The 15,566-nt window shown below is 36.1% G+C and overlaps 1 protein-coding gene across 2 annotated transcripts in view; it reads right to left on the bottom strand.

Annotated features, from left to right (window-relative positions):
* col7a1 (collagen, type VII, alpha 1) overlaps positions 1 to 12,557 on the bottom strand; it is a 133,507-nt gene extending 120,950 nt beyond the window's left edge. For both annotated transcript variants that reach the window (XM_046848459.1, XM_046848451.1), the window contains exon 1: positions 12,250 to 12,557. The gene's annotated coding sequence lies outside the window, so the exon portion shown is untranslated. The remainder of the gene's footprint in view (positions 1 to 12,249) is intronic.
* Between the last annotated feature and the right edge of the window lie 3,009 nt (positions 12,558 to 15,566).

Here is a 15,566-nt window from a genome sequence, read left to right as displayed (position 1 = left end):
CTTTTTGATTATTTTATCATTTGAAAGAAAAATGTAATAAATAGAAACCATTACTCTGTAATCTGCTTAACTAATGCCCTATTTTTTATATTTAAAGTTCGGTGAAACTCATAGTAGAGGGAGAAATGATCTAATTTATTGTGCAACAGAGTTCAATGCCTGAGACAGATATACAGTGACCTCTAATGACTGACATAAAGGTGTACATTGTTTTTTAAATAAATCTGCACTGCTATACAAGCTGCACATTGACTATAAAATATATCCTAATTTCATTTCTATAGTATTGTCCCTTTAAGAACATATAAAATGGTTGCTGAATTGTGAGGGGTGCACTCACTTTTGTGAGATACTGTACATAGAAATAAATAATTCAGAGCACTTCTGCATCTTTTGTTTGTTTATTGTTTGCTTGTTGTACTTGTATTTCCATTCCAGCACCAATGCATATTCTCATGGAAAAATCGAGGTTAAAGGAAGTTTGATCGGCGGTCAAAATAAAGACTGCCAGAAATCGGCTGCTGTATCACTACTGTAATCACTGCTGTATCACTACTGTAATCACTGCTGTATCACTACTGTAATCACTGCTGTATCACTACTGTAATCACTGCGTAATCACAGCGTGGCCTTCATGTCATTTTCAGGACAAAAAAACTTAAAAAAACAGATTATTGTTAATAGAGACGCCGCAATGTATGTTATTTAGTATATGCAAAAATATGCAGTATGCTGTGTGTAAACGAAATGCACATTTAAACTGGGTGACAATAACAATAACTGCACATCGTAATTCCTGATCTGATGTTAAACCTGTTCTCTATAGTGAAGGACATGTAAAACACCTGAGTCTCCCTACGCAATCTCTGATATCCAAAGTGCGCCATATTTACAAGCATCCTTCTACAGAAAAAAGCATCACCATAGATACACTGTATATTTTTAAACATACAAAAGATATTTCAACAAAATAGAATAAACACAATGTAAAGAAAAAGGACAGCTGGTACATGGAGCGAACAACCTGAAGCTTTTTTACGCATCAACTGTCCAAGTTTGGAAGAAAACCAAGAAGAAAGATAAAGGAAAGAAAAGAGAGGATTTGTGTAGACTTTGAAATAAGTATAAAATAATTTATGGAGGAATGAAGAGAGTGATGGCAACTCAACCATTCAATCATTTAATATTAAAAATCTTTTATAATGTACAATTGTAATACAAGGGGATAAAAATTAAGATTTTTTTTGTTAGCCCCAAATATCTTTCCACCTGGAGCTACGTAACTGAGCATGAGTAAATAAATAAATGTCAGTGATGTAATTGTGTATCTTCAGTATACAGGGGCAGGACCAATCAGACAGGGTTTACAGAAAAATACATGGAAATAGTCACGTCTTTCAGCTGATGGGTCTTAACTCTGAAACTCTAGCTCACAAAGTTAGTCTGAGAGAAACAATGGATGTATGTCCGTTTTATTTACCTTGTAAGGCATCGAAACTGAAACACAGTGTCCTTCACAATTTATGTGAACGTTCTTGGCACTGTGTCCTCTCAAATCCCGTGCCCTCATTCGGCTGGAGACACCAATCTAACTTGGTCTCATTTAAGACCCTCTATTCCTCCTCAAACTATTGCCACAAAGGTAGAGGTACACAATTGTATAGGATGTCTCTGGACTAGAAGACCGAAACCTTTTTCAGCATGACGATGCCCCTGTGCACAAACACAACCCCATGAGGAAGACTTTGCAATGGTTGGAGTGAAAGATCTCCTGCTAAATATCTCCAACCCCCAACCCTATTGAACACCTTTGAGCTGAATTGGAAAAACACTAAAACTGCAACAACTAATTAATAAAATGAATAATAATCGATAATGAAATTCGTTGTGAATGAAAGCCTTTATGGATTAGTTACAGTTTAGCGCGACGGTAAGACAACACCGCCGCTAGCAAAAATGACAGAGACTGCAAAGTAAACCAGCAGCAGGAAAAAAGTGCGCGGCCCAAGTGATCCAAGGCTTAAGAACATTTTATAGTAAACGCAACAAAGAAAACTGTAACCTGGAAGTTATGCAAACCTGAGTTTGTGTGGGATGGAAATACCACAGTGATGCACAAGCACCCCAGACCTTCTCACCTCAACGACATCAGTACCTGACTTGACTTTCTCCATTTAGTGGAACAGAGGTATGGAAGTTATAAGAAAAGCACATGGAGACTAAATGGTAAAATATGGTGTTTGTCATGGATTACTGATAGTTAGGGGACACAATAACACAATGACTCCTAAACCGGCTTATAAATGGCAACCTCTTTTCAGTCAACAGAAACATTTAAACACATTACAAAGAAATAATGATAAACATTTGTCAGAAGTATGTGATGGTGGTGAGTCCTGAATATTTTAAATCTGCTTTTTTCTATTTCACTCTGTTCTGACAACTTTCCATGTCAGTTTTATGGTTGTTGTACACCAGTTTGGAGCCCAGCAATAAAAAGAGTTTCTACATCCTTTTAAGGTTTTAGTCTCATGACTTATGGTCACTTTACATGTACCAACATATATATATATGTGTGTGTGTCAGTGAAATTTAAGATATAAAGTACTGTGTATACTGTATACACTATATTTCCAAAAGTATTGGGTCACCTGACCTTTCCTGCTATATGTGTTTTTTTCCCAAACTGTTACCACAAAGCCGGAGGCACTGAATTGTACAGGACGTCTTTATAATAAAATTTTGCCTTCACTTGCACTTGAAACCCAAACCTGTTCCAGCATGGCAAAGCCCCTCTGCACAAAGGGAGCTGAAGATCTGGTTGCACCCCTGGGAGCCCCTGTGCACAAAGGGAGCTGAAGATCTGGTTTACATGGTTTGGAGAGGAAGATCTTGAGTGGCTGCTATAGAGCACTGATCTCATCCCTACTGAACACCTTTGGGATGAATGTGAACGCTGACTGCACCACAGGTCTCCTCACCTCACCTACATCAGTAACTGCCTTTACTAACACCATTATGGCTGATGAACACAAATATCCATATGCACACTCCAAAATAAAGAGGAACATCTTTATAAAAGAGGGGAGGGAAATAGAGAAGAGGAAATTGGTACTAAATGTGGAATGCAATACTCAAAAATCACATAACGTACTTATGACCAGGTGACCCAATACTTTTGTATATATGTGGTAATATACTGTATAATTGATTAATCATTTGTTAATAAATTGTTGGTTTCAATGTTGATTTTTTTCATTGATACTCAAAGCACTTTTGTGTTTTTGTGCACATTTTTCTGCAGTAAATGTAAATGCATCATTGTAGTCTGACTTTTCTACAATCTGTCTCACTGCTGCTACACATTTGATACAGTATATCTTAGGGATGCACCGAATATTCGGCCACCGAAAATTTTCGGACGGAAATGGCCCAAAAGTGCATTTTCGGTTTTCGGCCGAAAGACTTTGATCAACGAAAAAACACGGCCGAAACAGTGTGTTGTGATGACGCAAACAGAAACCGCGGCCTGCACGTGCTTGTCTAAAACAACATGTCTGCGGTGTGGACGCATTTCAGTAAATCTGAGAAAGACCCACGGATAGCGATGTGCAAAACATGTAATGCCGAAATTTCAAGATGGGGTGCGTCTGCTAAGACTTTCTCCACGCCGGGTTTAATTTATCACCTGAAATCCAAACATCTCGATCGCTATGCTGAATATGAGAGAAACGCGGCACAGAAAGCAAAACCCCTCCGAGCACGCGCACTCCGTCTGTAGCGGACGTTTTTGAAAAGGCAGGAAGTTTCCCAGTGATAGTGTCGTATTGTATCTTTAAGCAGTTGCACTTGTTCTGAATGCACTTTGTTTTTATGCAAGAACATATTTAATTTTACAACCTTTCAGCAGGCCAGAGGGCCTGTACATTATTATTTAATGTACACATGAGTGCATTTAAGTTAAACATTTAAGTTTAAATTTTAATTAATTTTATCCTGTGCATTGTTGCAATATGCTATAAATAAATATTTTCATAATTTGTAATTGATTAATTCTTTGTAACTTTGATATTAATTTATGCAATTGAAATGCTTTGATTTTAGTAAGGTTAGTACACAGTCATAGACATAAATGCAATGGTAATAATAATTGGCATAATTTCTTTCGGTGTTTCGGTTTTCGGTTTTCGGCCTTGCTTTCCTCTTTTTCGGTTTTCGGTTTCGGCCAAGAATTTTCATTTCAGTGCATCCCTAGTATATCTCAATAATAATGGAAATACCAGCATCTATACTTATAATCTGTTATGTAGATTTTATTTAACATTTCTTATATTTTATTTATATATACTGTATCTTTAATTTTACTGTTTGCAACTGCAACCCAACCCCTTCTCTGTGATATCAATAAAGTATTCTGATTCAGTTCTCTTTGCTTGTGGTTGAGTTAAAGCTAACAAATGATTAGAAGAATCCTCAAAACTAAAGCTTTTAATGTATAAAGAAGACTTGGCCTATCTGGATATAAATATCACCTTTGTGTCTTACCTATAATCATGATTGCTACAGTAATCACTCTAAGGGATCTCTCTTTTTTTTGTTCCACGTAGTCATCTTGAAAAACATGATTCTCAGGACTCACGTGTAGTGTGTATACATTTCATAAATACCAGAATTTAGCTGCACGTCAGTCCGTGCATGTGCACTTGTGCGTGTAATGATCGTACTATAATGTAACTCTGATCAGGTTTGTTCATTAGGTATTAAACTAAAAGTGTGTTTGTGTGTATGCACGTCTGGCAAAACACCTTTCGTATTTCGGCATTCATTAATAAGGATCACAGACGTCTTCTTTGAGACAGCAGCTAAATATTAGCGGGACTTTCACAAACAGGAAACATACTTAGCGTTATTATACTGTATAAACCCACAACACAGATTAGACTGACCTCAGGAAGCCAATGGTCCTTAGCAAAGGAGTGTAAATGAACAGCAGATCATTGTGTACAGCTTACAGAGAGCGCGAGAGGAGGCGGCATTTCCTCTGCTGCAGATCTGCATCTGCTGTACATATTTCTATGAGTAAGTGTGGGAGTGAGAAGACGAGTAATGAATCGAGGAAGTGAATAAATAAGGACAGAGACGATACGAGGCTAACGCACAGAACCAGAAGAGTCAGAGAGACTGAACAACAGCTGCTGGACATTTAGACAGTGAAGATCACAAGAGCAGAATGTGGCCTGGAGACACAGTTCAACTCTGTTCCACACTGGATTTGCTCTAAATATAGACTGCTTTTAAATAATGTTTTCTTATGGACCAGGGTTTAGATTTCTATGTTAATTCCGGTTGTTGGACTTGTTTTGTTTGGCTATATGAGACAAAACATCTACTCATATGGGCAGTTGGTCCATTAGGTTTTGTGGAGATCTGTGCTCATTCAGCTACATGGGTGTTAAGTCAGGTGCTGATGTAGGTGAGCACATTCACCCTAAAGGTGTTCAATAGAGTTGGAGCTCTATAGCAGAAGATCTTCCTCTCCAACCCATGTAAAGCAGATCTTAATAGAGCTTTGTGCACAGAGGCATTGTCATGCGGAAACAGGTTTGGGTCTCCTACTTCAACAGTTAGGGGAAAACCACATATGGCAGGAAAAGTCATGTGTCCTTATACTGTTGTCCATATAGTGCACCACTGGTGTGTATGAGGCAATTAGGGTAATTGTAATCTATAAAAATTGTAGTCTAAATACAACTCAATTCGAATGCAGAAGCATTTATCTCATCCAATGTTTTTTTTGTCTTGATATCAAGTTGTCACATAACAGTAAGACAGTAAGCTGGATAAACACACACTTCTCTTCATGTGCACTTCATCCTCATTATATGGACGGCAACACGAATGCCGATGTATTATACGTCCAGGCATGCCTCGACCGCAATACGAGCCAGTACAATAATAATCTAATAATCTACAGTAGTTTGTGAATGTTTTCTTCATGGAAGTAAAAGAAGCATGAAGCAGACACTTTTCAGGATCTCAAAATCTATAATCTTTTAACACCCATATTCACATTCATGTCAGCGTGCCTGCCATTGTGTCCACCCTCTGAGCTTCTTCTACAGTTTGTTGCTCTTCTGTCTCTGGCTGTGCTGCTGTAGTTGAGACCATGTGCCAATCATCATTAACTAGTTGGCAGTTGTTGTCCAATTGGAGGACAAGAAAACAAAAACACAGCCTTAAGATTAATAGGAGTATAATGAAGCCCTTGTGAAAGCCCCTTCGGGTCCCTGTTCTCCCTTACACATTATTTAAGTACAGAAGTACCGAACCATCGGGTCATGACTCAGTACCGAGCCGAGGAAGAGTTGCTAGCAGTACACAAGGACATTCTGGAGAAAATGGCAATAGATATGACCGTATTATTTATAGTGTTTCTGCCCTTTTATATCGCAATGCACAGCTAGAGCACAGAGGGTTAAAAGCCTTGTAAATTGCCCCAAGAGTGGCAGCTTAAACCATCAACCCTCCAATCATTAACCCAGAGTCTTAACCACTACCACAAGCACCTCCCCAAATTTACATATGGCACAAATAACCCCTAAGAACAAACAAGGGCTGTAACAATTCCTCGAGTAACTCAACAAAAATTCACAGAATCAAATTAATTTGGCCCAGAAAATGCAAGAAAGTTTGGGATCATTTCAAACTAAAACATAAAGAAAACAAAAAATGCAGTGCGGTTACTGTTTTTAATGTCATGGAGCAGGTAAGCTGGCGATAAATACACAGATTTTGTACGTGGAAAATTTTAAGCAGCTTTTCCGTACACAAGAAAACCCCATTGCGATACTATGCAAGTTTTAATAAATAAATACGTGAGTGAGAATAATTATTAATTTCATATTAGCTAATTGTTTCCTATAAGCTTCTCTACGTGGCTACTGTGGAGGTGCTTTTTGAACGCAACTGTGTTTGTATTTTGATATACAGTATATTTTAAAATATTGCTATTAAATGCACTACAAGTGTTTAGTTTTCACAGATATTCTTGTATGCAATTTCAGGAACAAAAATGTAAATTCTTCTAAAAAAACAAACAAATGACTTGTTAATTTTAAAAGACCAGTCTGATTTTCTCTCTCTTATTTAGTGTTGCTCTTTAATAAACAAACACTTATCCGATCACTTGATTAATTGATGGAAAAATCGTTAGAAAACTTGATTACTAAAATAATCAATAGCAGCAGCCCTAAAAGAAACAAACTAGAAAGTCTAAAAATATTGTCAAAATGAAACTGTTCTCTCTTCCTCCCTTCCTTCCTGAGAAGAATTAAGTTTGTGCCTTCATCTTCATTTTATTAAGTATAGTCGAACACAGTTAAATTAAAGACACAGTATTTAAAAAGGCAGATAAAAAGACACCTTCTGTATTATGCTATTTGTTATTACTTTGTGTAGTTTGCTAGTTTTGTGTTGGTGCTTTGATGTATTCCTTTGGAACTGTCCATTTTCTCCTTTCTAAGTGGATTTCAGTCCTGTGTCCTCACTTCCTGTATGTGCCAATCAATATTTTGTTTGTTGGACAATCTAGAAGTAATAACCTCCAACCCCTGCCCTACTTACATCCACTATCACAACTATCTGAGCAGGCGCAGAAGGACACGATGTAAACAAAAGGTTTCTAGAAATATATATTTTTTTTATTTTGCCGTATCAGAAGTATCGTTCTTCGATATGTTGCCAAAGTATTTCATCTTTGTTTATCAGGATCTGCAAATCATAGAAACTTACAGAACACAAAGTGCTCCCAAATGTCAGCTTTTAAATAATAAATGTCAGTATAATCAAAATAAAGTGCTGGGTTGTGAATTGTGCAGAATCCTTCAGGAGAGCATCACGTTGCATTGTACTGTATAAACATTTATTACCCCCATTCCTAATCCTAAAACCCACAAACCACATGGATCTGAGACAAACAGACTCTGTGGTCTGACTGAGACATTCCTGTTTTCGCTCTTCTAATGCAACTTCATAACGACGTGGTAATAAGCTAAGGAGCACAAATAGTACACAAACTTGGGGAGGGGGATCATGAGAAAATACTTGGGTGAGCAATTATATGTGGGTGAAATTCTTAGTTGAACTGTAAGCAAAAATGTACTGTTACTGTATGTGCTTTCAGAGCTGAGGTATGTGGGTTTGAGTCTGATTTGGGTTAAGGTGTAGCTAAGGTTAAAAAACTGGCAGCAAAAATGGATAAAAGGAAAGTGGTAGCTCGGTAGATAAGACATTGGACTTCTGATCAGAAGGTCAGGAGTTTAATTTATATGAGTGCATTTTATAGTGAACGCAACAAAGAAAACTGTAACCTGCAATTTATTCAAACATGAGTTTGTATGGGATGAAAGTACCACAGTGAAGCACGAGCACGTGAATAGAAAACACACTGGTGTGACGGATGAAATTGAAACATCAGCACGGTGAGCAGAAACTGTTTAATTCTCATCATGTGAAAATGGTGTAGTTTAATGAAGCGCTATTGTGTAAACTGTTTGTAACTTTGGGGAAGTCGCACTGGATCTGTTCTGTCGTGATATAGTAGATATATAGATTTTTAGTCACTGTTCTTATTTTCAGCGAATGATTATGCATTTGCACACCAATATATATTTTTTGCTTTTTTTTTTTTATCAGGCCTGTTAGTGTGCTGCATTTCTCCATCTCATTCTCTTTTTATACTTTTGTCTACTACAACAGTTACTTGTCTGATTTCAAACGTGATTTACTGCAGCTTTACTTTGCTCAAACGCTTGTTTTCAATGTTTGTATATTTAATTTATGTAAGTATATTCTAGTAAATGAAATGATCTAAATGTCTGCGTATTTTTTTTTCCCACAAAAATTGTCAGGAAAATTTTATTTTTTTAAGCATAGTTGTCAACTTGCCATCTGCAATTACCATTAATAGCGTTTGCATTTTCCAAAGTACACTTTTATACATTAATACACTGAATTAGGGTTTTATATGTAGTTATACTAAGCAAAACATTTTTAAATGTTAGTATTTTTTATTCGATTAATTGATTATTCAAACGTAATCATCCAATTTATCAATTATCAAAATAATCGTTAGTTGCAGCCATACTCATGAGTACAAATCACAAAACATCTTACAAATTGTAACCACTGAGCCACCACTTACTGTAGCTATGTTTCCATTTCTGGGATATCACCTTTAAAACAAAAATGCTGTATGAATATGCATAAAATGCATAAAAACATCTCCATAAAAACATATACGCCTAATTTTTTTTTTAATTCATTAAGTAGCCATGCATATTAACAAAATGGGCATTAACAGTCATGTGACTTTGCCTCAACAAATCACGTGATTGGATAACAGGACGTGATTCAGCACAAACAGAATAATCACTTTGTACAGTATCACACTTTTTCAACAATGCCTGAACTAAAACCTGTCATGGTGATCACATGATTACATGAGGTTTGCGATAGTTTCATCTGCATGCTTTGAAGCGCAACTCATTTATTATAATGGAATTATTACTTCGCCGGTTGTATCAACTTTCCCTGGTACCCTGTTCTTTTGAGTCAGGAAAGGACGATTTTGTTCCCATGGACACGCGAGTGAGTTATTAGAAAATATATGCGAATTGAAATTGCAAATCGGACCCAAACCTAATTCCATGCCAGAACCATGGAGGAACCGAGTCTGATTTTTCTCCACAAACAGGCAGAATTTGCCAAAGTTTTAATTAAATGCTTATATCAGAGAGGTTTTGCATTGTTTGGCAACATAGTGTGCAAGAAAATGATCAACTACAGTCTGGTCCTGTCATAAAATCTAATAATTTTCCCATAACCTAATCATGAGTGTTTAATTCCTCTTATACCCACACTATTACATCATCGGTTATTATATATATATATATATATATATATATATATATATATATATATATATATATATATATATATATATAGCGTTATAATGCCTATAATACAAAGTTGTTCCTATTCTTACTTCCTCTAAAGGAGCTACAGTATAACATTCATGTATACTCAAGTTATTATGACCACCGACAGCAAAACACCGACACTGGAGACTCCTTCTATAAATGCTAAGATGATGTTGTTACAAGAAATTGTAACGTAATGTAATGTTCTTCATTAGAACAAGCGCATTATAATGTAATATAATGTAAAGCTCAAATCGAAATCATCGACAACAAATCAACGCCTTCAGACCATTGAGAATCCAAACATACTGTTCTGATTTTGTACTGTACTGTATAATAATACTAATAATCAGTATAGTAAATTAACTTACTAATTTAGTACATTTTTATATTTATTTTTAATTAAAGCAGCGTACATAGAAATTGTTTAGTGGCTCGAACACTGAAGTGTTGTTTTCCTCTTTTTATACTCGTTAATTCCAATTTCAACATGATCAACTATCAAATCAACAAAAACAAAAAATCAAACAAACATGGAATGTTCTTAAATTTACATTGCAAAACAAACAGGAAGGAGGAGATTCTTCTCAATGTAAGTCATTAAAGGGTCTCAAAGGCTACAAAATTTTTAGGAAAATCATTAGGTCACTTGTGCTATGATCACAATGTAAATAAAGTTTTAGGTGACTTCCACTATAGACGCATTCTCCTTTTTGCTGCAAAAGTATGTTCTTTACCTTTAGATATTTATACATCATCTTCTCTCACACCAAACAAAGCCATTACTGGGTTAGGGTGAAAAAATAAACCTAAATATTGTTTCTGTTTGGGATATGACCAGAACATATGGGTTTAATCTGTCTTAGAATATCATGTATGTTTGGATGATGGTTGACCATGTGAACTCCCACAGGGAAGTGGTAGCTTGGTGCATAAAATGTTAGACTTTAAATTTGGAAGGTTGTGAGCTCAGATCCCAGCACAACTAACCTTCCAAAGCTTTTAACCCTAAATTGCTGAAGATTAGATAAATAAATGTAACCACTCTGGGTTTGTGCCAAAACTTGGAGACCACTCGGTGCAGCCAAGAACAGTTCCTCATGACCAGCCTAAAAGGTTGTTCTTAGGACATAAAATGGATTTGGACTGTAATTAATATCAACAGTCTGCTACAGTAGATTCAAATTAGCAATAACTCTTTTGCATTCAAAAGTCTTTAAACAAACTATAATGAAACCATAATTCATCATGTCTTCTCAGGGAGTTTTTTCTTGCCACTATCACCCCTGGCTCATTAGGGACATATTTATAACAATAACATAGTATTAGCACTCGATTTATTTCTGTAAAGCTGCTTGGAAACAATGTTTATGTACAAATAAAACTGAATCGAATAAACGTAAATGGAAACCTGGTTTTATGATAATGAATTGAATATATAATCAACAGAAAAACACAGTCGTAGAAGTGAAACAAATCGACTTATTACTTCTGATGTCCAAATTGTTAACAATCTAATGAACGATGTACCGTACATTCAATTGTGTGAAATATCATGCTGATTCTGTGTGTGTGCATCTGAGGGGAAAGTTCTGGAAGCTGAAGTTAGATTAACTGCCCCTAATTAACTTTACTGTGTGAATTCCTTTACCTCAGGGGCAAATATAAATGATTACTTATACAACCTGGTAAAAGTTTAAACCCATTTTAGATAGATAGATAGATAGATAGATAGATAGATAGATAGATAGATAGATAGATAGATAGATAGACGGACAGACAGACAGACAGACAGAGACAAAGACAGACAGACAGACAGACAGATAGATAGATAGATAGATAGATAGATAGATAGATAGATAGATAGATAGATAGATAGATAGACAGACAGACAGACAGACAGACAGACAGACAGACAGACAGAGACAGAAAGACAGACAGACAGAGATAGATAGATAGATAGATAGATAGATAGATAGATAGATAGATAGATAGATAGATACTAATAATATATTTTTGTGCATTCTGGAGTTTAACAGCTAACTTAACTGCCCCAAATATATATTTGTGTGTGTGTGTATTATATATTAATAAATATATAGCCTACGGTTTCATAAATTTACCCTCATAAATCATCTGACTTGGCTGAACTCCAACTGCCCCCTATTACCCCACACATGCCCCTCTAATTAAAGGTGTGGAAGCGACTTGTCTTCTGTCTTTTACTGCACTTTCCTTCCACAAACTTTCACCTGAAGCTGGAACTTACCTGTGAAAGGTGTAAACTCGACCTCAGCTGTCCTGAAGCATAATAACAATAATCCTCTCACAGAGCCGAGCTTCTCACACAGGTGAGCACTGAGAGTGCTGCGCGCGCACCTTCATCCAGGTAAGGGTTCTTTTTTTCTTTCCTTTTTTGTGTTTTTTTTTTCTTTGCAGAAACTTCAGCTTCATATACACGAATATTTCAGCTGCACTGCTGCTGCTCTTTCAGGGACTGAAGCCCAGACTTGTCCGGGTGCCTTCAGCTAAGCCTCCTTCTCCTCCTCTTTTCTTCTCTTCCCCTTATGGGGATCATTTCTGAGTCCCTGAGGACGCCGCGTGCCTTAATTACCCTTCAGCCAATCAGGTGGCTGGAAAGACGATGACGTTGCACTCCCGCCTTTTTTCACTCAGGTAAAAAAAAAATCACCTTTCATCAAATCTTTAGCTTACATTCGTATTGTGTGTGTGTGTGTGTGTGTGTGTGTGTGTGTGTGTGTGTTAACTCGTGATTCATCGCAAATTAATCGCACATTTGTATCTGTTCCTAATGTTCCTTAAATAAACACTTTTAAGTTTTTAATGCTCTAATCAATATGTGACAAATATTGATCGCTTTATGCAAATGTGTTTATTATTAGTGAAACCGAACTCAACATAAACCATGCAGACTAAATGTTCTTGTACATGTTTTAAAGTAATTATGGTGTTTTATAGTAAATTACATAAATAATCAGGACACCAAACCGAACTTTTGCTATGTTTCCACACGGACGGTTTTAAAAGCCGGATTTGTTCTTGATTTTGGTGCTTGATTTGAGACTTAGTGCATCAATAAAACAGATGTTTAGTGATTCAAATATTTTTTACAAAGGAGTTAATTTATTTTATATCTGAGCAAAGAAAGGACATTGTGAATAAATGTGTTGCGTTGAAGGTTTTTATTTTATATTTATTTATTGATATTTAATAAAAACGTCAAACAGAAATCCACACTACATCCATCGCACGTCAGTAAAATTGGTGCCGTTAAAATGAATTTGCTTTAACGCATGATTAACACTAATTTTTTGGAACAGTCTTCCTGACAGTGTTCGGGGCTCAGACACACTCTCCCAGTTTAAGTGCAGATTAAAAACGTATCTTTTTAGCAAAGCCTCCACATAACATGTCTCACATCATAACCTTGTGCTCCAGAACATCAGATCACATCACATTATCAACTTATGTTGTTAATATCATTAACAGCAGCTACGCTAATTTCTCTCCACTGCTTCTCTTTCTCTCTCCATCCCGAGGCATCCTGAGGTTTGGCCAGCTCCAGTCATGTCCCACCTCATGAAGATTGTGGACCTTTAAAGAAGTAGATGCCAAACTCGCAAACATCCTGAACCATCTAGACTAGAGACGTACCAGTGCCAATTGGATCCCACTACATGTGTGGAGTTTTGACATTGGACCTCCTGGAGTGTTTAAATTCTCTGGCATGGAGAAGCTGATGCTGGATCTGTAATGATCACAAATGTTCAGCTATTTTATGAGTTGCTTTATTGTTTAAAGATTTATGATCAAACTCTTGATGTCAACCAAATGAGGATTGGTTCCACTTTTGAATCTGGTTCCTCTCAAGGTTTCTTCCTCATAACATCTAAGGGAGTTTTTCCTTGCCACAGTCGCCACGGCTGCTCATCAGGGATAAATACACACCATTCACCTTGACTGTTAAATTCTGTAAAGCTGCTTTGAGACAATGTCTGTTGTGAAAAGCGCTATAGAAATAAAATTGACTTGACTTGACTTTAATTTTGACAGCCCTAATATATAAATATATCACCTTCTCCTACACCGTTACTTTTTTATTTTCTAACACTGTACATTAATACTGAAGGAATCCAAACTTTAAAACACAACTTGAATTAAGTAGTAAACTAAAACGTGTTAAACAACCCAAAATATCTTTTATTTTAGAGCATAAAATGAAAAATTATAAATCAGGCTGTCACTGTCACCTTTAACTTTGATGACAGTTCACGTTCTCTGATCAAATTCAAGTTTGAAAAGATTTCCCGGAGTGTTTGAGTGCTTGTTGGCTGCTTTCTCTTCACTCTCAGGTCCAACTTATCCCACATCATTTCAACTGGATGTAGATGGGGTGATTATGGGGGCTACGTCATCTGATGCTTCGTGGACAAATATCACTTATATAACCTTGAGATGTTTTTGTCAGTTTTTGGACAGTTTCTCACTGATCGCATTCCCTTGTCCATTCCTTGTGTTTCTTGCCCTAAGCAAATCTCTTCTGCTTGTTGTAGAACAACACCAGAACATCGTACACTCTTTCTTTTTTATATTACATTTTATTTTTCAAGTTGCAGAATGCTATTATGAAAAAATACATCATGTGAGATAAAGGAAAAAGTGCAGCACCTTGAAATCCTTTTCAATTTAAATGCCATCCTACACACCCATGGTGACCAAAAACAAACTTTTTTCTCTTTTTTCGCTCTAATTTCATCTGAAATGTGTCTTTGGCCTCTTCTTTCTCTATTTTGCCTCCTTACCCTTCCAGCATGCATCCTTATTGTTGGCTCTTGAACATGTTCGTTTCCTAGTTGTTCATCCATTTTCAACAATTGTAAATCTGTGTTTTGCTTTTTTTATATACACTCGCCAATTACAGTAAAGGTTTACAAGATTCAGCCTTGACCTATTTTAGAGAACTAGCTGATTATTGGTTGATCTGAAAGTAAACACGCCCCTTTATTAGTGACATTCAAGGTTCATCTGCACAATTCATTAATTCAAGACACATTTACCAAAAAGTTTAATGGAACTGTGAAGAAGAAGAAGAGCTTGACAAATTTTGACAATTGGTTTAACCATTTTGCATTTAATTGGGGTTAAGACCATTTAGGTGAAACCAGTATAATACATTTTGATAAACAACTGATAATGTAGGAAAAATCTGACACTTGTAAACAATCGATTGAATGATGTACAAAAGCATTCGTAATTTGATCAAAGCAACAAGAAATGTTTTTATGATGAGCACGGGTGACTAAATGATGTGGATGTTGAACAAGTAGTTTTGAGAATTTCATTTCTGATCTGAGAAACACTCCAAAGCGACTGAGAAAAACTGTAAAGCATGTTCATGTGTTATTCCTATACCACTACATACACTTTAACTACTACCACTATCAACAACAATAATAACAATAATAATGATAATGATAAGAAGAAGAAGAAGAGGAAGAAGAGGAAGAATAGAAAGAAAAATACATTATATTATACATATAATTATTAATATTTGTATTTGTTGTA

Source organism: Silurus meridionalis, chromosome 1 (assembly GCF_014805685.1).
Source record: "Silurus meridionalis isolate SWU-2019-XX chromosome 1, ASM1480568v1, whole genome shotgun sequence".
Taxonomy (NCBI): domain Eukaryota; kingdom Metazoa; phylum Chordata; class Actinopteri; order Siluriformes; family Siluridae; genus Silurus; species Silurus meridionalis.
This window is presented reverse-complemented; position numbering and strand designations above follow the sequence as displayed.